We start from the raw sequence: 20,393 nt of genomic DNA on the forward strand, positions 1-20,393 counted from the left end.
TTCCAATCTTCGTTATAAGGATTCTTTAAATATAACGCTACAGTATACAAAAATTCACAGTTTTATTCATGAAACGCCACTGCCAGATTATTTGGTGGATGTACAAAGACGAGTAAACAAACAGCTATACTTAGGTTTTGTTACCCTACTTTGGACCTAGAGAATATTTTGGTCCTTAATTGCCGGATATTGAAAATAACTCATTTTGTTTAAATTGATTTAAGACACTCCAAAAAATTATTCTAATAAAACTTTAAACGTTTTTAAAAATGAGCTTTCTCTCCAGTGGTGAAACAGACCGCTCAATTAGTTGGAGGCATTTTGAGAAATCAGATAAATTAAGAATAAATTATGTTATTGAACAGCCCGAGCCTAAATTTTTTAGGTAAACATACCATCGCAGACCTGACATGAATGTTTTCAATACTAACCAATCAATTGAGGTTAATATTTTCTAAACGGCATAATTCAGAACCTACATTGAGTATTCCCAAAACATTTTTTCAGCTATAAGTAAAAAAATTACAATTGAGGCCCTCAGAGTCAAAGGGGTATAAGTGACAAAATGGTCGATTTTGAGTTATTGATGGCAAACGATTCTTCATATTACAAACTATATTTGATGATTTTTTCAGATTTTTAGAATTTTATTTACATACTTTTATGTTCCAAAGAAAAATACAAATTTTCGAAAAATATATGGAAAATTGCCAGACCAAACAACTTAAAAGCCTGTTTTCTCGAAATATGCTTTCATGAACTTATACCCCTTTGGCTCCAAGGGCCTCAATTTAAAAAAAAATTATAACTATTGTGCTGCTGACAATTGTGCTGACGAGGAAAATTTTTGAGATATTCATTACAGAAATTTTGGTGTTAATTTGAAACGTTAAAAATTAATAATATTTTTTATTGGTAATTTATTATTTAGAACTAGCTGACCCGGTGTGCTTTGCTACCCTTTCTGTGGAAAAAAGTTCGTTTAAATTATTTTAATTCAAATAAACTTATTTTTAATAAAACTTCAACATTATTCAAAAGCTAACTATTGTTCATGGCATCTGAGCTTCTAGATTATCTTGAGTCTCAACGTGAAAGAGCCGTGGACTGTATTTTTGCTCGAATTTTGGGACCGTTCGAAAAGTCCGAAGACATAATTTACCGGATGTATTTGAAGGAATTTTACTTAAATAATGCATCACTAAAATGTTCTCTATTTACATATATTTACACTATTTACACAAAACCTTGGAACTTAACTTTTAACATAGGAAGGAATCTCAATGGAATCTTAAATCACTTCTGTTTTATATGCAAACGTTGATCTAGAGGAAAAATTTTATTTTTCATTGTTCTTTTCATTTTTTCAATTTTTAAATTTCATAGTTGAATTTTAAAATATAAATCATTCTTCCAAATCTAAATTGTAATTCTGCTCTCCTAAAGCTATGATCATTTAGAATCCGGGAATTTAAAAACGTGTGTATTTTAAAAACTATTCATTTGATCGAAAAACATTCTAAGCAGGAAATGAAAATATGACATTTAATGTAAAAATATAAAAAAATATATTTATCAATGATTTCAAGAAATACTCTAACTTTTTCATAAAATCTCTGTTTTATCTTTGCACACTTTTTTCAGTCATGTATTGATTTTTGTTTTACCACAGATGCAAAACCGTTGCAAAATCATGATATTTTACACAAACTTACCTGGAAAAAACAATTGGAATCTGGTTGGAACCTTTTCATAAGTAGGCATCTCGAAAAATTTGATCTCTTACATCCGGTTTTAACATATTTTTTCTTGTCCATCAGAACACATCTGTCATATTGCGTAAAAACCGGATGCACAGATTTCGATTTTTGGAACTGATAATTAATAATTATTCACTTGGTATCTACTAGTTAGGCAACACTTTTTGCCTGCTGGAAATGGATGTTTTGCATTATTTAAGGAGTCTGCATTCAGTTATCCCCAAGAACCATATTTAAGATCAAGAGTTGCACTCCGATGATTGGTTTGAACTTCGTGTGGATCCTAGAGTGGCTTCTTCTACTTCTTAACCATTTGGTCCGAAAATAAAATCAGAAAAAATCAACAGTTCATGAGCTTTCAAGTCAACAAGGAAAAATTTTCGAGGTGCAAAATGCGTAAAAGGAGCTAATTCGTGCAAAATTATTTTTACCATGTCTTTCTGCATCGTAAATATCTCAAACACACGTTAACTTAAAAATCTATCAAAAATAGGCAGGATAGTCCTTTTCATAACGAACACAACGCTACTAAATTTTTGCATATCCCAGCTCTACTAACAAATAAAGTGACCGGATACTAAGCGATCATAGCCTTATACGTCAAAATTGCAGACAAAACATAAAAAAGCTCTCCTATAGTGAGTTTTGTTTAAGAAAACTGATATTAATATTCATGACTCCGGATTAATAGCACAACAAAATTTAAACTAGTCTTGGGATTTAAACTGAGATTCTTAAACAAATTTTGATTCTGAAATGCTGAAGTCACTCGCTTTTTAAAATGTTTAGTCTACACAATATATTGGAATTAGAACTCGATCGTATTTTTGTGTTTTAAAAATATATTTCTCAAGAAGCATTATGATTTTCAATTGCCCTTTTAACTGATACTTTATTGTGAGAGCGAATATTCAGGATTCATCTTTCGAGTTTGCATATGCGATCGCCACTTCTTTATGTCATGGGATTATTAAAATATCAATTCTTCTACCGTTTCTTGTAAAGGGGCTTCTATACCAGTGCCGGATTTAGCCTTCGGGGGAGCTGGGGCAATTTTTCTAGGAGGGCCCCTTGATTTTTTTATTTCAATAATTGAAAAATCTGTAGCTTTAAAGATGAAATTTGAATTAATTTATTGTAAACAGGTTATATTTCTGCTTCACATTCTTTCCCGATGAGTGTAAAAATAAGAAAATTAGATTTCATTAATAACAAATATGTCAAGTCCAAAATAAAGAGAACGAGTAAAATTGATTATTTATTCATTATAAATGACGGACATATTGAAAAAACTATTATGAAGTTAAACATTTCAACTTCATGTGGGGAATACAGCTAGTTCGAAATAATCAAATAAGACTATAAATTAGAATCGTATAAGGAATGAAAATGTAACTTCAAAGATCTCAAGAAAATGATAAAAGTGGCGATCGCATATGCAAACTCGGAAGATGAATCCTGAATATTCGCTCTCGCAATAAAGTATCAGTTAAAAAGGCAACTTATCATGACAATTGATGAAAATCAAAACGCCTCTCAAAAATATATTTTTGAATCACAAAAATACAATCGAGTTCTAATTCCAAATTATTGTGTAGACTAAACATTTTTTAAAAGCGAGTGACTTCAGCATTTCTAAACCAAATTTTGAATAAAAAAATTCTAAATTAAAATCCCAAAACTTGTTAAAATTTTATTGTGCGATTTTAACGTACAGGAGAGCAGAATCACAATTAAGATTTCGAAGCATGATTGAAATTTCAAAATTCAACTATGAAATTTAAAAATTAACAAAATGAAAAGAACTAGTTCAACATATGCATATACAACAGGATTTCAAAATAAGAATTGGATAAAAACGAGATAAAGACAGAACAGAAATCAATAATTAGGAGTTTATGATAAAAATACCAGGTTCAGCATTTGGTTCAACCATCCAGTCCATATACAAATTCAATACAAGTCTATGATTTGAGTAACATAAATTAAAATTCGAATTAGAAAGTGAAATGATGATCTGAAGAAAGAGCCTTTTTTTGTTAATTGTTTATAAGAATCGGCTTAAACATTAAAAAAATAATGAGCATTGTGATTTTCAAAACCAATAATTCATGGTGTCTCTAAGAAAACTAGCAGAACCATACTTCAAAACTCTTAAATCGAATATTGGCAGATAGTTGTAAATGTTATGATTGAAAAAATAAAGAATGGTTTTGTTATTTAATGTAAGATTTTATAACTCTCTTGTTCAAGCTTCGTTCTCGAATTGTAAAAAGAATTTAGATAATTGATTAAATATTTATTATCTAATATATAAAGATGAGTTGGACTATATATGTTTGTTTGTTTGTATGCACCTTATACAAATCCACACCGCTGAACCGATCAGCCTGAAATTTGATACAGAGATGTAGTTGAACCAGGGTAAGGTTTTAGTAATAGTTATGAGCCCCTCCCACCTAAGAAAAGGGACCCTCCCATACAACTTTCGGTTTTATTCACACAAACCAAAAGTCATGGCACACATTTTGCTAACAGATTTTCGTTTCCTTTGGCGGGGTTTTTTTTCACCATCTCCATGGGCCAGGCATTAGAAACGACCAACCAAAGTTCACGTGTACTGGAAATCAAATCAAAGCTTGCTGAGCATAAAAAAATTGAAAAGAGAAATTTTGGCGGGTGTTTTTTCCTTCTACTGTTCAAAGCACGTGGTACCGGTGCGAGGCATTTGATTGCAATAATGAGCCTTCATTGAGGATAAAAAAAATCTACTCGCCTGTTAGAAATGTATTGATAAGAACAGTGTTCGAGAATCTATTTGAATATGCAGTGGGTAAAGTATGGATACATTGATTCATGTTCATTGTGAATTGACTTCTTCAGTTGAATAACTATTTGGACTGAAAACTAATGTTCCAGTTTTAAGAAACCAACCATTTTCCATATTTTTGGAACTCCTCATAGGAAAAAAATTAATAAAACTGAGGGTTGTAAGTTCAAGGCTACGATCTCAACACTTTGATTGCCGTGTAGGAATTTAATTTACAATATGAATTAGACAATTAAACGTTCATTTTATGCAAAAAGTTAAAAACAAATCCAACCCACGAGACTTTTAGTAATTTAATCTGAAGTATTTAGTTTTGTACAATTCAATTTCATTTGTTAATTTTTAAACTTTAGTTATTATTGATCATTTACCATCCAATTATAAGAAAACTTAAAAAGCACATTGAAAACATGCAGAGGAAGTCTTTAATAAGATTTCAGCGGAAGTCTATTTAGAAAATTCACAGTACAAAATAAAACTAAAATAGGTATTCCATTCTACGGGGAGATCTTGAATAGAGGTCGTTAACATTTGTTTACAAGCATAATACATTAGATTTTCACTAGATAACACATGGAAAAGATAAAAAAATGTTTTCATTGGATGAAAAAAAGGGTAATTCAATTCAAGCTTCCTAAAAAATGGTGGGTGTAAAATTAGGTTGCCAGACTATTTCTGGACGTATCAGGACCGGACAAATCCAGCCAATTTTATCGAAAAACCTGGCCAAATCCAGCGTTTGAATTCAAAATATTCATACCGATATCAGGGCAATATCCGGGCAAACTTGGTCAAAACCGCGAATTTATTTAGTCAAAATAACGAAAAATATGCTTGCAATATTTTTTTTTCATTAAACCACATCAGCATATTTTAAATTGTATATCAAGCTCCAAACACGAGTCATGATTATTTCTAAAACTTGCCATTTAAAACCTCTTTTTGAACGTAAAAATGAAAAATTATAGATAATAATTATAAAATGTCAGTTTATGTTATGTTTTAAAAATGATGTGAATAAATCCGGGCAAAATCCGGGCTTTTTGCACAAAATCCGGAAAACCGGGCAAGACAGAACTTACCTCAAATTTTCATTCAAATGTTCTAGCAAATCCAGATAAATCCGTTCAGCCTAGCAACCTTAGATTGAAATGTTTTTCGTGATAGAATGGATAAGCATTTAAGGAAAATTATTTCAAATTTGTATTAGCAAACCTAAAAACTATTAGTTATTCAATAATATGAAAACGATAAACTTAGCTAATAATCCCAATTAAAACTTTACGAAGACTTACAAAACTTACAAACGCCACATGGCCAAACATGCTCGAATTTGTTACGATGATGAACAAAAAGCTTTCAAAATTTCAAAAAGTCAAATGGCTCATTTCGATTTATAATTTATGAGAACCCGAGCAAGGCCGGGTAGAATCAGCTAGTTCTAAAATAAAAGAACTATGTAACGACAGTGATACAGTTTCAAAACCTTCAGTTAATTTTTCTTAACTAGTATGTAGATCAAAAGATAAAGAAGTAATCGATTATGATTTGTAACTATTTTTGCTTTGTCGAAAATTTAAAAGTATGAAATGTTGATTTACCATTTTATCTAAAGAGTATTAAATTGTTATCTCCGATTTATTTCCAATGCATTTTACGTTTTCGAACTATTGAAAATTTATATATGCTTCTCAAGCATGTTATGAAGTCCTTTGAGAAGACTTTTACTGAAAATATATGTTACACCTTCTAGCGGGCTCATGGAGAGTTTTTTTTTTATAAAATGCATATTACTATACGCTGAATTATAAATAATTTTATATATTTTGGGGCCCACGTCAAAGTTTCAGATTTCATAAAGTTTGAAATTTAAATATAGTTTGCTGGTTTTGATAGCTATTAAGAGCAAAACTTCTTTTTTTTCTCCTCTGGGGGCCTCTAGAGCCGTGGGCCCGGGGCAATTGCTCCCCCATAATCCGGCCTTGATGGGAGCCCCCCTCAACCCTTCATTTTATGATTTTTATTTTTTTTTTTTTCAATTGTGCGCAATGATGAATGAAGGGAAAAATAATGAAAAAATATTATTTATATTTCGGTTGTTTAGCAAAAATATTAATTGTTGCTAATTCGCAACAACAAGAAACGGTTATATCTTTTTATTCTTCACACAAGAAGATTAGAAATAAACGCTTACTCCTAACTTCTTTTGCACTAATTATAGTTTTAGCATAAGAACTTCGCAAATCTATATTTCTGAGAGTGAGAGTTGAAAATTTAGCTGGGAATATCAAGATCAAGATATCTATTTACTTGATCAATATAATTTCGATCGAACTCGTTCAAATTATTTGACTAGATTGATCGGTGAGAAATTTATACCGACTAGCTTTGTATCTACAAATCATGTCCGTTCGCCAAATCAAATTTGATCAATAAACTTATACCAAACGCCAATTCAGAGCAGCAAATTTGGCACCTTATGCAACCTGTATAAGTTGAAAGATTCGCTTAACATCATCAACAGTAGACATCAAACGAATCAATCGAACAAAGCGGCTTAAATTCTTCCCCGCATAAGTCGGAGACATTTTGATCACCCGGTTGTTGTTGTTTTTTTTGGGTTGGGGGAGGGTTGGGAGTTGCAAAATTTCCATACCATCAAATCAAATATTACTCCCAGGTTGGTTACAATCCATTCCGGCAGTTTGTCAGTCAGTCACTCACTCAGTAATAGTTCATCCACAGAGAACAGACGTACAACCTCGAACAAAAAATCGTCAAAAAAGTGTGTAAAATTTCAAATGTTATCACCAAAAAAATACGTTAGAAATCGACTACAAACAGTGCCATCTATTGCGCCGTTCAAAAGTCATAAATCAACTTTAAAGTGCCCAGTTTTCGAAAAGGCGTAATCATGTGTAAACTCACAAAAAATCAAAAAGGGTGTTGGAATTTTTACACAAGTTTCGTGGGCTAGCTTGTACGTCTGTTCTCTGTGGTTCATCTTCGAACGAAAGACAGAGGCAGAGTCCATCAATTGCATAATGGCACCGAGGAGAAGAGGAGGAAGGTCTCTGGGGCACATTGATGAGGGTCCAAAATTGGACCACGCTGGGTCCAAAAACCTTTCATTTGCCATTCCTCCTCGTATGTATGGCAACGAGAGGTTTCAGCCAAACAAACTCCTCTAAATTGATCCCATTTCCATAACAATAATAAATGTGTACCTACTGTAACAGAGGATGATGTCGACCCAGCTGAATGGAATGCCACCATTCAGTCAGCCAAGTATAATAACAGGACAAAGAGAAAGAAAGATGGCAAACAAAAAATATGACTAATAACAATACGATTGTGGATCTAATCTCCCGCAGCATCCCCCGTTTGCATTGCATTGCTGCTGGCTGTCTGACTGTCCTCCACGAAGAAAAACATAGCTGCGAATTGATGAGCATATTATAGCTCTTGTCACTTCTTCTTCGGCAGATCATCTAATATCTTCTTTATTTTATTAAAGATCTGTGTTAGAAAGGTTTTTGCGATGAGCTACTTCATCATAACGAAATTTATGGCACTTCTTATGATCGATCGTCTCGATCGGTATGGGTGGATGAGAAAATTCGTAGAGTCCGTCTATTATGTAGCTTTTTTGACAAATGCTTTCAAATTTTAGAATATATTTCAAGCTAAATTCAACTCTGAACATTCGTTTGATATATTATTTGAGAATTGAATAATCGTTCAGGTTGAAAAAACTTTGATATACTTTGAACAGAATAATTGACGTGTATGCATTCACTATGTACTACAATTCATTTATTTTGAAGCAGACTCCTTTGTTACTAAATTTTCCAATATTACAATTTTTTTTTTAAATTCATAATTTTGAATTTTAAGGTAATTCAACCCTTATTTTTATTTTAGTTTGAATTTAGAAAAAAAAATTAAAGGATTTAATAATGAAAAAGTTATTGTTTCTACGATAACGAGCAACAACGATAATTTAAAATTACACAATTCTCCTATCGGTTAAATAACCGTTAAAGACAGGTGAGGAATATTGTTAAATGAAAAAAAAATGAAAATACAGAGCTTCTTAGCTATTTCACATTATGCCGAGAGTTTGTCTATTTTTGAGGCGTTCTAATGGTTGTACTTCATTGCACAGAAAATGATTGTCTAGAATGAAAATTCCAGAATTGAAACTTTGAAATTGCGATCTCCTGCGATATGAATCGTTTATGAAATTCTCACATAAATATTATTATCTTGATTATTAAACTTAACTTCTAGCTGAATCTATTGTTGAATTAAGAATTTCAATTCCAGATCTGAATCCTGCCTTCTGAACCTCAGTTCAAAGTGTGAATTCAGAATCTGAAAATGATTTTTTAACCTAAGTTCCAGATAACTATTTCTTTTGATTATGAACCAAAATGCGAAATTTGTATCATAACCCTCAACAAGAATATTCTTATTCGATTTCTTAATATGCTTTCAATATGAATTCTTTCTTCAGTTATTTATTTGAAATTCGATTTTTAAATGCTATCGAAGATTGCGAATGATGAAATTTTTTTCAGATTTTTCAATTCTGGATCACCATTATGAAACTTTCTTAAGTTCCAATTCTGCAAAAGAATTAAATGTGGTATCTTTTTCACATTCCGAAATGATGAGTTTCGAATATGGAAAATGCGTCTAGTTGAGATTTGTAATGCAAACCCAAGATTCGAATTAGGATTTTTTTTTCTTAATGATTATCGAAACAGGATTTCAAGAACAAAACACTATATAAAGAATTCGGAATCTGATCACAGACATCGAATTTTAATGTTTATAAGTAAACTAGCTGACCCGGTGTGCCTTGCTACACATTCCAAAAATAAATGTAATTTGTAAAAATTCTTATAAATTTAGATATTTGTAAGCATTTTTTCGAAGTCAAACCAACATAGTTCAGATCCATTTACATCCATCAGATTATTAACTGAAACTTGATCTCTAAATTGGTTTTTCAAGATCTGAAATTTATATTCTGTTTTTAAAGCTTCATAATGACTTAAATAATTTCAAAATTTATGGATTTTCCACATTTTTTCGTAAAGTGGGAAGTAACGAACTTTCATTAAAACATTTTTGAGTTATTCCAAATATCCGTACGCAAAAATAAACCCTTTTATAAAATATGGTCCTTTCTTTGAAAGGCTCTTTAGCTTAAACTTACATGGGAGCTCCCCCATCTTTACCAATTTTGTCCCCCACTGCTTGAATAAGGCAGGCTGATTTATCCGGCTCGAGTTTACATAAATTTCTAATTGAAAGAAAAAGATTCGCATATTGGAATTTATTGCATATTGTACTTTATGGAGATGGAATTTTGAAAACCGATCAATAGCGTGAATCGGAACAGTTTTTTGAGTATATTCCTAATATTCTGTATTATGAACACTGCCAGCTCCTGATTAGCTTTAGATGGTGTATTTTTTGGAGTTGAAAAAATAAGCTATAGAAATTTGAAAAAAAAAACGGTGAAATGGATTTTTAATAATCTTTTCAAAAAGCTTTTTTCACCATTCTTGCCCTTCAAAGCATTTTGAATATCTATAATTTTTGCGCTAAAATTATGTTAAAAATGTTTCGCCATATGCCAAACTCGTGGACCTGAGACATTACAGCTTGAAGGTTTCCCAAACAGCACTTGTCATGGTATGAAAATTATCGATTTTTTACTGTGCCAGTATCTTTTTTTAATAAATTTATTAAAGCAAAAAATATAAGTATTAAAAAAAATATCAGTTGCATCACTAAATAAATTTTGAGCGTTTTTTATTTTCTCTTTGAAAGTCAAATATTCAAAAATGTTGGCAAAAACAAATTTCTAAGTTAACATTCGTCCCGTATGTTGGGGCAAGTGGAAATGCAAAGTTTATTTTCAGATGCGTCAGAGTAATGGCTTTAAAATGGATTTAAAACGTATTTCTGTTTGTTTGTTTGTTTTATCAAGTTTCATTGATATATCTGCAGTATTCCTGCAGCATAAATTTATGTTTGTTACTCCACTTTTAACGAATGCTGCTCAAAGGAAATGACCTTCATTTACAAAGATATTTAAGAATTTTAAATATCCACTTCAGTTTCAATATTCGGAATACCCCTTCTTGTCTTCACAACATATTGAATAATTTTGAAGATGAATTTCTTAAAAGTTCGACGTTTGCCCTTGCCCAACCGTGTAAGTTGACAGGAGGAAATATTGTTTTTAACACTTTAAGGGTATACTCCAAATTTCTCATAAAAATTTTGCTTCAGTTCTAAAGTCTCACTTTTTATAAAAGATGCAGATTAAAAGTCTCTTTCATGCAGCCATGTAACACAAAAACACTGTTCATGTAAAAGTACGTACTTGAATTGGTTTGTAAGCAAAAAGTACGATGTTTTTTTTCAGAGTTATTTAAAATAAAAAGCTCCCATTTTCATTTCTCAATGCGTTTCAGCTGTGCATTTGGGCCAAAGTAACAATTTCTAGAAGAAAACATTTTTTTTTGTAACAGAGAAAAGTTGAACGTTTGAACATGCTCTAGTGTTCCTTGAATGAAAATTGTTTCGGAAAATGAATTCCCTCACTTTTGGTCAAAAAAATCAGTTTATTTCACTGATACTTTTCACTTATGCACACGTCAGTCCTATCTCATCTAATATAAAGAAAAGGCTCTTGATCAGTTTATGTGTTGGATCGGATTTTTTGATCTTCTTTAAATTTAAATGGCGCTTGATAAAACTTCAGTTAAGTATATTTTTATATGTTCAACAAAATGTTTCCGATCTACCTCTGTAGAAATCATCTTATTCATAATTCCGTTATCAAAAATCTTTCAATTGGTTTTGATTCGATTGATAAAATACCAATCCGTGTCACATCTAGGCGTCACTTATTTCCACGTGCTGTGTACAATTAAGCAAGAAAAAACACATCTAGGTTGCATATCGCCCTCACGTGCATAAGAAATATAGGTACTTGGTAGAGAAACAGGCGCCTGATTGTTAAATTTTTCGAGCGATCAATGAACAGTATGTTTTGGTGACTATCCACTTGCGACGACGTTTGCTTGGCCATAGAGACGAAAAACAAATCCCTCAAAGAAAAGAAAACCTCTAAAAATGAATGCCATGCCTTTTCAATTTCAATGTATATGTTTTATTCGATCGGCGAAATGTCAATCTGGGTCACATCTAGGCGTCATTCATAACCATGTGCTATACAAATGAGCAAGGAATCAAGTAGAAAAAAATCACATCAAGTCTTCATATCGCCATCCCTTGCATTGAAAATATGCTTGGTTGAGAAATACGCGCTAAAATATTCCCACTGATCAGTATGTTATGCCATGGTTACTATCCTCTCGCGACGTTGACTCACGACGCCTCGACCATGGAGACGAAAAACAAACCGCCCAAAGGAAAAAAAAATCTCGAGAAAATGGATGTCATGACTTTAATTTGTTTCGAAAAACTACAAATTTTGTATGGCGGCCTCCCTCCCTTAAGTCGGATAGGGTTTTAACTATTATAGAAACCATCTCTGGCCCCAAAAACCCTCAGATGCCAATTTTGACGATGATCGGTTCAGTAGTTTCCGAGTCTATAGGGAACAGACAGACAGACAAACATTCATTTTTATATATATAGACAAGTTTTAAACCACAAAATCCGGAATTATTCTAACCTAAGCTTACCAGACATTTTTCAGCCATTATCCGGGCCGTGCAAATTCAGGTTATTTTTCCCAATATCTTCTAATCCCCAAATAATCTATCTATATATATAAAAAGTAATTTCCGTTTGTTTGTTCGTTTGTATGTTTGTCTTCAATAGGCTCAGCCGCCTTAAGAGCTAGAAAGCTGAAATTTGGCATGGGTGCTCATTAGGACCAGGAATAATGAAAAATGTTTTTAGATTTTCGGATGACCCCTTTTGAAGGAGGTCGTCCATACAACAACGGTTTTATTCCCACGAACCAAAAGTCATGGCACCCATTTTGCGAACCTATTTTCGTTTCCGTTCGTTTCGTTGGCGGGATTATTTTCACCATCACCATGGGCCGGGTATTAGAAACAACGACCATCCAGAGCTCACATGTACTGAATAGCAAAGCTTGCTGAGCATTGAAAATTTGGAAGTGAAAATTTAGGCGGGTGTTTTTGTACCTTCCACTGTTTAAAGCACGTGCTACCGGTACGAGATATTTGGATACAATTATAAGCCTACATTTTGACTGAAAAATACAACTAGCCTGTTAGGAATATATTGACTAGAATAGTAGTGGCTTTCAAAGTGCTCTTTACCGCTGCTGGGGGGCTTTGAGGGTCAACCATTTTTGTATTTTTGGAATTCCTCATAGAGAAAGAAACATTTTTTAGATTCAGAGTTATAAGCTCAAGGCTGCGATTTTAACGCTTCAATTGGGATTTTAATAGGGGATTAGAAAATTTATTAGATAATAAAATTTGAGGTTTTGAGTTTCATACAATTCGATTTCACTGACCAATTTCTAACTTTTGATTTATCTGATTTATTTGATTAATGGGATGTTTGTGCCCATGAAAAAAAAACAGAACTAAAAAAAAACCTTTTTCGTAATAAAAAAATGGTGTTTTCGAGATGATTTGTTTTCGATAATTTCAAAAAGCTATTAGTATTTTTTTGTTTTGTTTCGATTATAGTCGTTTTACCATCTTTATGGCATTCGCGACTTTATCAACGTTACAGTTGGCGGATCGTTATTGAAAAACTTATCCGGTACAACTGTGTTCGATGTTTGCTCTTGGGCTCGAACTCGTGGACATCGGCTCAGGAGACAACAGACTTGCCAACTGAGCTATATCACAAGCCCATAAGCTATTAGTAGAACTTTCAACATTTAAGGTAAACTAATAATAAAACAGTGCGAAATTGAAAAGCGATAAAATTTACACATGCAATTGAAAACATGCAAAGTGAGTTTTCAACATGCTTCAACAAAGTTCGGAGGTTTTTTGAGAAATTTCTAAGTAAATGAAACTTAAATATACCATTTTACAGGGAGATCGTCCATATTGAAAAGTGGGATAATCTTCAACAGATATTTTCATTAGATAGGGGATGGAAAAGATAAAAAAAGCAGTTTAATCTTTTTAAGATAAAACTATTAGGCCAAATCTATTCAATCTTCTTAAGAAATGATGGTTGTAAAAAATGTTTTTCATGAAAAGATGAATTATCATACCAGGATTTTTTTTTAATTTCCATTCATTAAAATCTTAACACTATAAATTTTTCGATAATACGAAAACGATGAACAGTGAATATTCTCAATAAAAAACTTTAAAAAGACTAACAAACTTGGGCCAAATTTCTTATAATGATGAATATAAAACTTCCAAAATTTCGTAAAGTCAAACGATTCATTTTGATTTATATTTTATGTGAACCCGAGCAAGGCCGGGTAAAATCAGCTAGTCTTCAATATAGGGGAGAGTAACGTGGGTCACTCTTAATATCTCAGCTGTATTTTGAGATAAAAAATCTCAATCCAACTGTCATCGTTGCCACTTTGCGTGAGCATATTTTTCTGTATTCTATATGTTGTTGGTTTATGTACGCATCATATGCTTCTTTTATTTAACTAGTCTAGAATAAAGTACTTACATAATTAAAAAAGCACCCGCAAATTGCATCCGTGGGAGACCTAAAGTACAAAACAAAAATATGCTCATACGCTTATGATCTTAGTTTTGTTATGTTCTTTCACGTGGAAAAAGAATTTTTGATGAAACATAAATAAGTCACACAAACGCAACTTATTTGCAAATCATAGCTTGTGGGGAATCGTGGGCCACATTTTGTGGGGTATCTTGAGCCACCTTTATTTTGGTGTTTTTATACACATTCAGAACTTAAAATACGTTTTCCCTATCTGCAAAAAGTTTTCTTATGCCAAATAAAGAGTTTTGAAAAATATTTTGTCCATTATTTCCAATGCGATGGAGACGAACAAAAATCCTATAGAAGGAATTTTGCCGAAACGTTCGCGAGCCAGGTTTTAGGAATTATTCGATCATACACAACTCTCTCTTTTATTTCTTACTTAACTTAATGAATTATGAAATTTCAGTTTTGGGTCAACTCATAAATTTTGCAAGTTATCTATTCAATTTGGATTTGGTGGCCCACGTTTCCCCACAAACAAAATCCTTTTTTTTTAAACAGCCAGAACTCGGGAAACTAATGTATTTAAAAATTAAAAAATGCCTAATAATACGTTAAAAAATGTAGAAAATTAATCCATTTATTTTTTTTCTTATTATCTTTTATAGTAAAGAAGTTATGAAGCAAAGCAAAAAAGTGGCCCATGATACCTCACTCTCCCCTATATAAAAAGCAGTTTCTGAGGGTTTTTTTTGTTTGTCCTCTATAGGCTCAGCTGTCTTAAGAGCTAGAGAGCTGAAATTTGGCATGAATGCTAAGTAGCACCAGAAATGATGAAAAATGTTTTTAAATTTTCGGATGACCCCTTCTGAAGGAGGTCGTCCATACAAGCGAAATATTGTTTTCGCGAAATTGTCGTTTTTTTTGTCGGATTCTCATGAAAATTTGCACATGAGGATTCAAAGAGATGGGCAATTGATTTCAGGTATTGAATTTTTTGTCAGGGGTCTGCAAAAGAGGTCGTCCATATAAAATGTTTAATGTTTTTGCGATATTGACGTTTTTATACATTGGATTGAGGTGCAAATTTCCACATAGGAGTTTTAAGTGACGAAAAATCGATACCAGGTATTAAATTCAGGGTCAGGAGTCGGCCAAAGGGGTCGTCCATATGAACTGTTTAATATTTTTATGATATTTTCTTTATTATACATTGTATTTAGATGAAAATTTGCACATGAGTGTTTTGAGCGACAAACAGTCAATTCCAGGTGTCAAATTTGGAATCAGGGATCGGATTGTACGGTGATGTTTTCATAAAATTTGCTAGTTTTACATTTCAGTCTACTTTTATTCGATCACCCTTGGAAAAAAAGGAATTTTTGCGTCTGCTAGGGCCGTCAGTTAGAGCAGAGAGACGGCCATAACAGGCGGAAAAATTGTTTTTTTTTGTAGATGGCCGAAGAAAAGTTGACTGAAATGTAAAACTAGCGACATTTTTAAAAACAGAGCTTGGTTTTATGATTAAAATCGATGATCGATGATTGTTTGACAATTTAAAAAAAAAAAGCAATTTCCCAAATTTTGAAACATATTAACTCTGACTCATAGGCTCAATCTTTATATAAGTTATAAAGTGAATATTGTATGGAAGAGTGGGGAATCATGGGCCACTTTTTTGTTGTTCCATAACTTCTTTATTATAAAAGATAAAATGAAAATAAAAAATGGTATGGTTTTCTACATTTTCAAGGTATCATTATTTGCAGATAGGGAAAACGTATTTTAAGTTCTGAATGTGTATAAAAACTTAAAAATATAGGTGGTTCAAAATGTGTGGCCTACGATTCCCCACAAGCTATGATTTGCAAATTGGTTGCGTTTGTGTGACTTATTGATGTTTCATCAAAAATTCCTTTTCCACGTGAAAGATCATGACAAAACTAAGATCATAAGCGTATGAGCATATTTTTGTTATGCACTTTAGGTTCCCCATCGATGAAATTAGCGGGTGTTTTTTTAATTATGTAAGTAAATTTTTCTAACTTTTTTTAGCTTGATATATAAAAGAAGCATATTAGCATATTATGCGTATTTCAGTCAACAACATATAGAAATACATGCTCACGCAAAGCGACGACGATGACAGTTGGCCCACGATACCCCACTCTCCCCTACATATTCTTTGAATTGTTGGCGTTGTTTCCCAATCCCACCTTTAGACGGGATTTATGTTTCAGCTCTCTTTCCTAGCTAAGGACATTTTGTTTTGCAAATAAATCAAAGCAGAATGATGTTAACTCTTTGACCCAACTGGCAAACATGTTTTTAGATCGAACAATTAAGGATTAAGGATGTCTCAGTCTAACAAATTGATGATATTTCGAAACATAGGTCCATTTCCAATTTTCTCATATTTTTTAGCTTCCTTACCTGTAGCTTTTGACAACTGCTTGTAAAACAATATTTATTCGTAGGCATTGTGAGATTAACATATTTTGAACCATTTTGCGCAAAAAGTAAGTAAAATTTATGATTGAGTTTGGTTCTATGCCGATTCCACAGGGTCCACGTCTAAAGGCGGGATTGGGCCCAAGAAGGCTATATCCAGTGTTTGGCATCGCTAACAGAAAAATTAGCGGAGCAATTTAATTCGCTAGCTCGGCCAAAGTAAACGATCGCTAATCAAAACCGCTACATTGTGAATAAATAAGCGATCTTTTCAAAGCGCTAAACGCTAATCGATAACTGAAAATTTATAAAAAGATAAGACTAACACACTATTTGAAGATATTTTAACACATATAAAGATCGGGAAAATAATTCTGTACATAAGATGTGCAAGGACATAATTTCGGATTTTATTATTATTCTAACCTATCTTCATCAGTTCACGAACAGATTTTGTTTGTACATTTAGTGAAAATGCAGAAGAAAGGGGTTTTTAATCAAATTTGAAACATCACATACCCGTTAATGTATTTTACAATACGAATGATTCAATTATATGTTTTTCAATCAGCTGGTGTTCCGGGTATTTCAATCAATTTTTTCACCATGTACGACATCCACGCTTAAGAAGGAGGTAAGCGAAACTTTCTTATTTGCTTACTTACTAAAAATTTCACGATTATATTAAAGGGTGATACGGTCAAAATTTGGTCAAGGGAAAACGCGTGTAAATCGGTGAAATCGTTTATTTGAAAAATCAAATTAAATTTCTTTTTCAAGTTTAATAAGTATAAAATTCAGGAAAAATATTCAGTTAGGCTTCCGCTTTTCCAAATCCGAATTGCCGGGCCTTACGCTTAACCCCTGCCATCAGATTTTGTACAGCCACCTTGTCCACCTTCTTCGCCACAGAAAGCCAGTTTGCCTTGAACTGCTGCTCGTCCTTAGCAGTTTTTTGGTCTTCTTTAGGTTCCGCTTGACAATAGCCCAGTATTTCTCAATTGGACGGAGCTCTGGCGTGTTGGGAGTGTTCTTGTCCTTGGGAACCACCTGCACGTTGTTGGCGGCGTACCACTCCATGGCCTTTATACCGTAATGGCAAGATACCAAATCCGGCCAAAACAGTACGGAACTACTGTGTTTCCTCAGGAAAAGCAACAGACGTTTATTCAAACACTCTTTCACGTAAATTTTTTGGTTGACAGTCCCGGAAGCTATAAAAATGCTGCTTTTCAATTCACAGGTACAGATGGCTTGTCAAACGAGATATTTCTTCGCAAACTTAGACAGTTTCATGTGCTTGAAAATATCTGCTACCTTTCCCTTTCCTTTTGCCGTATAAAACTCCTGTCCCGGAAGCTGCTTGTAGTCGGCTTTGACGTAGGTTTCGTCGTCCATTACCACGCAGTAAAACTTCGTCAGCATCGTCGTGTACAGCCTCCGGGATCGCGCTTTGGCCGTCGTATTTTGATTATCATCGCGATTTGGAGTCACTAACTTCTTGTAAGTCGATAGTCAGGCTCGTTTTTTGGCTCGATGCACGGTTGTAGACGATACACCCAGCTTATTTGCGGCATCTCGGAGAGAGAGCTTAGGGTTTCGCTTGAAACTACCGCCAACTCTCTTTGTCGTCTCAGCGGCTTCCGGTTTTCGATTTCCCCCCTATCCAGACTTCCCGACTGTCGACAAACGTTCCCCAAACACTTTAATTACATTTGTAACGGTTGATTTGGCAACTTTTAACATTTTGCCAGCTTTGCGTGCGAGTATCTCGGATTTTCGCGATGCACGAGCAAAGTTTTGATACGCTGCTCTTCTTCCTTGGACGGCATTTTGACAACTGAAGAGTGAACTCCAAAATCAAAATAGGAGCAACATTCTACACACACACACCTTCAAAATGAGGGTTGTTCAGATTTTTTAAATGCAAAATTGAAAGAAATATGTCAAATTGATATCGACCAAATTTTGACCGTATCACCACTGACCACACTGACTTGACTCTTAGAACAAAAATTCAACAATTTTCTGTCTAATTTTTTGTTGTCAGCTTTTGCAGGTTCGCAATACCGACGGCAGGTGGCGAACCTGAAAAATTCGACAAAAAATGCCCTGTAGGAAAAATGGTCCTGTTTAGCCCGGTTTTATCGTAGAAATTGCGTGTTTTATTTTTAAAGTTGGGTGGCATTTCCTAACTGGGATAGCATTTCTTCAAATCGATCGATGCGCACTCTGGAATCGACATTGCGTACTGTTGGAAAAATGTTTTTTTTGTTTTTTTTTTCTGGAAAAATTATCCAGAAAACGAAATCGAGTGTCCAGTCAGTATGGTCAGTGGTATCACCCTTTAGTTAGCCTACACATATTTTTCGGAATAGCGTTCTTCTGGCAGACACTGGTTAAAAGATTTTCAATAAACGTTTGAATGCTTAATTAATTTATCATTACTTAATGAAAAACTTCTAAGAAGTTATGAATCCTGAAAAAGGCGTGAGAAGGAGCCTTTGTGCATATCTGCATCATTAGAAGTTGTATAGATTCAAATATATAAAGGAAATATAAATTCTAAGTCTTAAAACTGTAAAAGATACAAGCAATTTAAATCTCTTCGTAGCGTGAAATTCCATGCTGATGAAATGTTGAGATCAGCAAAAACATTGAGTTGTCAAGCATAACGTTTATCATGATCGGCACACGACAGCCTGAAGGTCTATATCGTGTAGTCGTTGATGCTTTTTGTTCATTAACTTACATCTTCAGGCATCCATTCAGCAATGTACCAAAACTATTTCATGGAGCCATGCGTTCCATACACATAGGGGCAAAACATTTCTTCAGCGATGAAACAGTTTTTTCTCCGTTTATAACTTTTAATTGTAGCCCCTAAGTTCTGTCGCAAGTTTCCGGCAGGGTACAATTGTACTAACCCAACTATTGGGAGCAATTCGGTGCGTCCTCAGGAAAATGGCCAACACCTCACTGTAGAGTTTTTTTGTTTTTTGGTAAGCTACGCCTCGTGTCGATTGGCCAATTTTTGGCAACAGCACAAACGTTTAGCCTTGTCGCGATCGCGAAAGTAATTTCACCCTCAACTCCGCATGTGTCGCCATTATGCAATTGTAGCGAATTAGAAGACGAAACCGGCGACGACCGCGTATTCAGTCGTCTCCGCTTCAAACTGCGTGCATCTTCGTTAAACATATATAGGCAAAATCCGCTAGGCGCAAAAATAAAACAGAGCGAAACTGGTTTACATCTATCAAACAGGCAGTGGTTTATTCACCATCTGGTACTAATTTATTCATTATTTGATTGTTATTGGATTTTGCCTCTCGCAGAGTCATTGAACAGTTTATTCCGAAGGGCCGATAGAGTGTTTGTTTACACACATTTTTTCCCAAAAATCCCAAATAGATTACCTATAAATATGGCTAATTTGATTGAAAATGAAACAGCAACTACATAGCTTACATTACCCTTTAAAACATCACAAGCGTAATAGAGGCCAATCAATTTCTTCGCACCAAGACGCGCGTCATAAAATCAAATTGTGTTTAAACGATTTTTTTTTATTGGATCCACCAGCTGCTTCCAAGGCAGCAGCAGTATGTTTTGCAGTTCACTTTTATTGACAGATAAACGTCAAAACTGACAGTTACTAGCAG

General features: G+C 33.6%; 1 protein-coding gene across 1 annotated transcript in view; it reads left to right on the forward strand.

Annotated features, from left to right (window-relative positions):
* Positions 1 to 20,393, forward strand: part of LOC129755917 (uncharacterized) — a 220,027-nt gene that overhangs the window by 185,434 nt on the left and 14,200 nt on the right. The window lies entirely within an intron of this gene.

The sequence above is a fragment of the Uranotaenia lowii genome, chromosome 3 (genome assembly GCF_029784155.1).
Source record: "Uranotaenia lowii strain MFRU-FL chromosome 3, ASM2978415v1, whole genome shotgun sequence".
Lineage (NCBI taxonomy): Eukaryota > Metazoa > Arthropoda > Insecta > Diptera > Culicidae > Uranotaenia > Uranotaenia lowii.